The sequence below is a fragment of the Dermacentor silvarum genome, chromosome 10 (genome assembly GCF_013339745.2).
Source record: "Dermacentor silvarum isolate Dsil-2018 chromosome 10, BIME_Dsil_1.4, whole genome shotgun sequence".
Taxonomy (NCBI): Eukaryota; Metazoa; Arthropoda; class Arachnida; order Ixodida; family Ixodidae; genus Dermacentor; species Dermacentor silvarum.
Genome location: NC_051163.1, coordinates 54,363,913 through 54,371,314, shown reverse-complemented (window position 1 = coordinate 54,371,314; position 7,402 = coordinate 54,363,913).

The window sequence follows — 7,402 nt, the reverse complement described above, 5'->3', positions numbered from 1 at the left end:
GCGCTCTGGCACTGGCAGGAGCGCACCTCACGAAACGAACGCCTCGCCAGTGTTTTCTCCGACGCCCGGACTACTGTCTACTAATATGTTTCTGTTTCCTTGAGTGTAATAAGTCGTCGGCAGCCAACTACGGCCGCAGAGGCGCAACACCAAGGTAATATTTTTGTTTTTAACACGAAAGTGTTTTATGCCGGGGTCCACCAAGACTTCACTGACGTATTTCCGTCACGGAAATACGTCAGCTTACAATGTACACGAACATAATACAAAGAAAGAAACCAGAAGAAAAAGTTCCACAAACATGCAAAATCTGGAATTCGAACCCACGACCTCTCGGTCCGCGACGATAGATCGCCGAGCGTTTAACCCATTGCGCCACAAACGCATTTGCAGAGAGCTACACAGACGCGCCTTATATATCTAACACTCCTCCGTGTACCCGCGCTCTTGCTCGCGGCGGTGCCGCCGCCTACGAGCAGAAAAGAGAAGTACTGCATTATGACACTAACGCGCACCGACAGTGAACGCTTCGGTGGTCTCAGCACTCCGACGCCTCGATGCCAGCATTCGAAGGGACGCTGGCATCAAGAAGCACTACCAACGCCAGGTGGCGTTCACCGTACTCAGCACAGCGGAGCGTGGCCTCCGCAATTAGCTCTGAAAATGTTTCTGAAGTTGATCGCGGAGGCTGCAATTACGACGCGCTGTACGCGCTGATTTGACTCGGTGACGATTCAGTTACGTGCTTTGTCTTGCGCCTTGTATTAGTGTGTCAGTTACGTGCTTCGTCTTTCGCGTTGTGCTAGCGTGTGCAGCGTAGTGCAGCTTCCATATGCACGACGGTTGCTCATGGTCATCGACGTTGGTAGTCGTGATGGAGGAGACGTGCCACCAGGCGTCAGCGTGGGTGCATCAACGCCTAAGGGCGCTTTAGCCACAAAACACCAATAGACATTATATATCAATGTGCAATAAACATTACACTACTTCTGTGAAGACACGTTTCACTTTCGTGTTCTATACCGATTCCTATATAAGAGGGATCAACCACATTATTTGTAGCATGTGCTTGGCGCTCTTTGGCTAGAACTGGCCCTTGCGCCATTAGAACCGAATCATCATCATCATCATCATCATCATCATCATCATCATCATCATCATCATCATCAGTATTTTCGTTTTCATGTGGAAGAAAATAAAACGATAAAATTAACACGGTGGTCTCTGTTTCACTTGCAAAATTAACTATGGTATCACATACGTTCCCATTGCAGTCTCCTAGTGCCGACACCCCAAGATGCAGTATCACAAGAAGCGTAATGACCAATACAAGTTGGCGAAGGGGACCTTATAGAATTCGTTTTCTGTAGATGTAGAACCTACGTCAGTCTATAAAGAAATGTTTAATAGTTTCGTGTTAATTGCAATAAAATCATTCAGGGGAAGGTGCCAAACCAAACCTGTGGAAATAAAAATTAAGCATTGGTATTCTACAACGCATCCTCGTAAACAAAACTTCAAATTTTCTTGCCGAACAACATCTGCTGTCATATAAGGTGCTGAAAGTCTTTGTTATTCAATACACATGACCATGTTCTCCTTGGACAGAATTAGTTTTTTTTTCTTTTTTTTTTTAAATCTTGCAGCAGCGCAGTATGCCGAAGGCATTAAGATGGAACTGCACGTACGCGTGCCGGCACGCGAAAGGTAGCTCGCGCCCACGCGCCTTGCGTTTTCCGCGCCTTGCGAGTAATGGCGGTTTGAACCTGTATAAGTACAAGACGCGCGCCAGCATGCGCCCCCTTGGCTAACATTTTCGCCTTGGTAGACATCGTCTCGTATTCTTGCAATCGTTTCGTCTGGTACCTCGTGCCAAATGTACCCAAGCCAAGACAATCCGTTAGTAACCATCCTGTTGTCGCTGTGCGGACGCATCTCGTTAGGCCTACGGGTGCCGGAATCGTAGAACGATCTCAGAAATTGGACGCGCGTACGTATAGTTTGGCCTTTAGGATCCTCTGTATCCGGCCCTTAAGAGATGCCGCCGCTAGTGCGTCTGCTGACTCGTTTATAGTGAGTCTCTGGTGTGGTGGCGTAGAGCGGAGGTAGAACACCGGGCCTCTAATCTAGAGGTCGTAAGTTCGAATCCTCCTCCAATCCATTACATTTTCAGGCATGGAGTGCCACCTGACATCGTCAAAAAGACTGTAATATATATCATATAAGAAGCCTCAGTTGGCTTCTTATGATATGATTACTAAAAATCGGCCCCTCGGTCCCCTTTTTTCTCGTTCACATATATATATATATATATATATATATAAACATTGTTTTTTGATGGTGTCAGGCGGCCCTCCATGCCTGAAAATGTTGTGGACTGGAGGAGGATTCGAACTTACGACCTCCAGATTAGAAGCCCGGTGTTCTACCTCCGCTCCTTTATATATATACTCTAGTAGACAGTACAGGAATCAAGGAGATATAGAGACAGCATCCGTTTCTGGGCCAGCTGTTCTATGATCTCGCCGTCTTCTCTCCCCTAGCGCTCGCTGTCTGAGCGCCCGAGCCCGAGTGCATCTCTTCATCTTTACACTCGATCACGCTGCAAGTTTCCGGCATGCCTTGCAAACATGCCACTTAACATGGAGGCAACTTATTCAGCGTGTGAAGTCGTCGTTGTGAGCCGTCCAGCGCCCAACCAGCTTCTCTGGTGCGTGGCACTGGCTGTTGCGCGCTGGTCGCAGGTCTTGCCGACGATTATCCCGCCTCTCAGCAATGTAAATTTCACCCGAAAAAACTATAAAATAAATTAAATTATGAGGTTTTACATGCCAAAACCACGATATGATTATGAGGCATGCCGTAGTGGGGGACTCCAGAACATTTCGACCACCTGGAGTTCTTTAACGTGCACCTAAATCTAAGTACACGGGTGTTTTCGCATTTCGCCCCCATCTAAATGCGGCCGCCGTGGCCGGGATTCGATCCCGCGACCTCGTGCTTAGGAGCCGAAGTTGAGGAGATTCCCTTAAAGGGTCTTCCGTTGATTACTATGGGTGGTGCAACTGTCACCAGTCTTCCCCGCTTCTCCTCAGGTTTTCGAGGACTGTCACAGGAACAGTTAGAGAGGCTGTCCACGGATGGTGATGCTCTGAATGACTGGAGGGCACAGTCGGGGCCATTCTGAAGCGGCGTTCTCGTGCTTGCCACATGGCTGGAATTAGTAGCCACTGGCTGTAGCGGACCATGCCGGCCTCGCTTCTGGTCAGGTCTGCCGGGTCTCTTGTTGGAAAAAGAGGATGACGACACATTGCCCGAGCATGTAGACCGGAACCTTTTGAGCAGCACGGGTGCGAGGGCCACCGGCTCCCCTTCGTTGCGGTAACCACCATGCCTTGGGCGCCGCACTTACTCTGAAGGGCGCAACTTGACACATGCGTGGATGCTGCGCTTAACGGCGACAGCGTCAATAGGGGCAGCAGGGGGGTTCTCGGAAATAGGGGACCGTGGTAATGGGTGGTTCTGGTAAATGGCCTTGTCGGCCACTGACGCTTCCTTGAACGCCGAACTCTGCCCTCTGCAGGGTAGCAGGGATCGGAACTTGCCAGCGCCACTGCTGCTGGAACCACGAGGTGTTGGTGCTGGTTGCTAGCACTGGGCCAAGCGCTTCTCACAAACAAAGATTAGTATCGCTGATAAGATGAACATGGCATCGTTGGTTCGACTCCAAAATGCGGTACTTTTTTTTTCTACATATTGCTGCAAAGCAACATGTATTGGCAACATCTGGTGGAGCTCTATACGTCACGGTACTCGGTTTAGCAGAAATTTCGAATGTATTACAGACGCACTACCTTATGAGGTCGGAGCGGCCAATCTTTTTGTTTGCCGTCCTCAACGATTTGCCTGAAGGTGCAGCACCTCTTCCTTAAAAGTGCATCCACTTTAAATCTCTCGGTATTATGTGCATACGGCCAGCAGTTTGAACGAATCTGTCTCTGCCAAATGTATCAAGCCGTGTCGAAGCGGCGAGCATAGCTTCCAACATAAGCGACTGCTCAGGAAAGCATCCTCGGCTAGTGATCTGGATTGTGCACGAGTCTGAGCGCGAGCCGAGTGGTAAATCTCTTGGGAACCCAGGCGGCGTGTTTCCAACCCATCGATCTTTCGCGTCCGCGACACTTGCCGTTTGGGAACTCAGTGGTTCGGCACAGGCTAACTTTGATATGGCGCAGGCTAACGAACGTTTCTGTAACGAACGCTGCTAGGGTGCTCTAACAACGAATATGGCTCGCCGGTTTCCACGCTATTTAACTTGGTAGCAACGCGGTATCATGTGGCGTACCGTATATGCAGCCGACCTTGCGTTATTGCTTAAAGACCGCTATGAAGAATACAGAATACAGAAAAAAAATTTATGTTAGTGTATGCGCTCAGTACTACTGGGTCATTGCTTAAGTATACAGGCTTAGGTCACTGAGAGTGCTTTTGCTAGTGCAGTCACTACTAAACAATCGCACATACTCTTAAACGCCAGCAAGCAGTACGAAAGTTTACTGTCTCTAATTCACGGCGCAGCAGGTTTTCCGTTTCTTTTTATGGTTTGGATAAACGGTGTTGTGCACTAAGACTTCTCAGTTTAGATGCGGGAGTTGGTTATGCAATTGGCACCAACAGCCTGTTTTTTCTTTTTCTTTTTTTGCTGTTCATCGCGTTCCAATGAAAATAAGAGGAAAACAGAGCTTTATGAATATTGAAATAGTTCCTCAGTGTACATTCGTCTACGCAGCATTCTGAAGGGAAGACGTGAGGAGGACTAAATATCTCCGCGCGGAGGGGGGGGGGGGGCATAATAAATTAACACGAAATATCAGCTTCGTAACGTTCGCTACTCTCATATCTCCGTGGAATGTAATATCACGAGCACATTTTAAACGAAAGTACACCATCTAAGTCAGTGTTTCGAAAGGCAGTCTCTTGCTTCGGGGCATGCGAAAAGGCTCCACGAATTCGTGCTCCTTCGATCGGAAAGTCTCGGGATCCAATATCCAGCTTTATATTTCTCGGTTCCTCGATATTGATCCGGTTTCAGCTCCGGTCGTCGATACGCGATCACATTTTCCGCAGGATGTGTTCGATCAAATTCACAGCGTCGCTGTCATTGCAATACGAATTTCCTGCCTGAATAAAGAGGTACAGGTGAGTCTCAGGGGCCGTGATGTTTGGTCTTACCTGGTTATATTCTACAGGTGCAGTTGTAGAGGTATATGGGCGAGGTCGTGCAGTTGGCAGGGGCAATCTCGTACACACAGCCCCCCCCCCCCCCCCCCCTCTCACCCTCCGGGTCACCGTATACCTCAGGCAAACCTAATTGCCGGCTGTTACAAAGAAAAATGTTAGACGGAGATTCTTCTTTCTGGAAAAGAAGGAACCGAACGTAAGTAAAGGTCGAAATTTCGATGACAACAATGTTAATTTATGTCGCGTGCCTTCCTCAATGCACAGTTCGGCGTCTACAAAAAAAAAAAAAAAGATATTGGGTTAGAACGAAAACTATGATCAAGAAGCAAGGCTTAGTGGTTACACAATTATTTAACAGAATAAATGCCATGAATATGTTATGCAAGGAATAAAATCTAAGACGCTATAATAAGATACAGATATTTATTTGAGGAAGCTTTAAAAAAAATGAGGACGTTATTTGTAGCGAAAATATTTTTACAAGAACAAAAGGACGCTTACACAAGTTAGCTCGAAAAGAAACTGAAGGAAACAGAAAACAGGTAATGATTCTGTGGCTTAAACCCATCCTGGAAATAATAGTGATCAGGCGATGAGGGCATATGAATAAAGACATAAATGAAACTCAAGAGCACCGACTTTTGGGCGAGTTGGTTTTGCATAGCAGAATACGGTCAAGCGCGTACGATCAAGGACAGAGGTGTTGTCTACGCCTCCATCTGTCCCTGTTTGTGCGCGCTTGACCGTGTTCTGCTACATAAATGAAAGGTCGGTTAAGCCGCTACGTTTCTGATGTCAGACCACCAAGCCCTAAATTCACTTTTCCTGAAGCCCATCAGTGCGATCGCGAGGAGAAGAACAAACGTACACAGCTTACCATTAGCTCACGGAGATTCTAGATTAATATTCTTATATCGTCTTCTGGTAACACACACATTTATTCCAGACGTTCCTTTTTACCAGCTGCAGTGCTCGCCCTCCCCCGTTACTCTTCTTGGTTTCTCTTGGGGAACATTAGGGCGCCGCGCCGTGAACTCTCCAGGAGAGAGCCGTAAAGGGAACCTAACTTTCCGAACGCCCGTAGCACTGACTTTTGCGATCTAGTGAACAGGGCGGCACTTTTTCAGTCACCAGGGATGAGGCGTTTGCAGTGATATCAGTGGGCAACTGCTTTTCTGGAAAAAGTGCCGAAAGGCTTCAAATGTTCTACAAAAATTACCAATCGGAACTCTTACAATGGTGTCAAACAGCAGCTGCAATTATTGCGGTTCAGCTAGCATGGAAAACAATGGGTAACTGGAGCGCTTGTCGAAACTTCCTGCTTCTGCATGACTTCAAACCACTTTGTGACTTTGCGAATGGATCGCATTCTTAACGGAATATATGTGCTATGAATAGAATAATTGGCAATGAATATGCATGTGTACGGAGATTAATTTTATTTCTGTGTTTGTAAAAAAATAATTGATTGAAAACTTAGAAAGATAACGTGTAATGGAAATGACGCCGCAAAAATGCCTCAAGCCCACAAGCGGCATGATTACACAGATACACGTACTAACCCTCATTCCCGTGATAGCGCGTCGGATGTATACATCTACCAATTTTCATACAGAACTTTGTTGTGCAATGACTAGTTCCAAAAATGTTCCTTACATTTTTACCCGTACCGAGTGTAACGGCGCAGTGAGCTCGTTGTTCCACCAATAGAAGCTAACATAAGGACGCCACATGTGCCTCGTCGACATTCGGCAAGCGATAGTTGTGGCTGGTTGACCTGCTTCTGAATTCTATGTACCCCCTTTTGTGCAGATTGTCTGCAAATTTTCGTCGCCGCCTTGATGTGGCGTGTTTCTCCTGATCAGCCTGGTTTTCCCAGAGAAATCTGGCGTCACCCTCTGTAGGGGTTTCCCTAACAGTTGCTATGACAACGTGGAAATTCGGGATGTGGATAGTTCAGCTACCCATATCCTGTCACAAGCACGATGATTAGACACAGCTCTGCACTGCCTGTAATTCCTAAGGTGGCAGAAAAATTGCAACGCCCTCTAGTAGATTTTGTGCTGGAAACTTTATCGCTAAACGGACACCAGCGAGCAACACTGAACCCCGTATTCTAATACTATGCTCGACTCAAAGCTCTTTACACCACTGAGTTGCG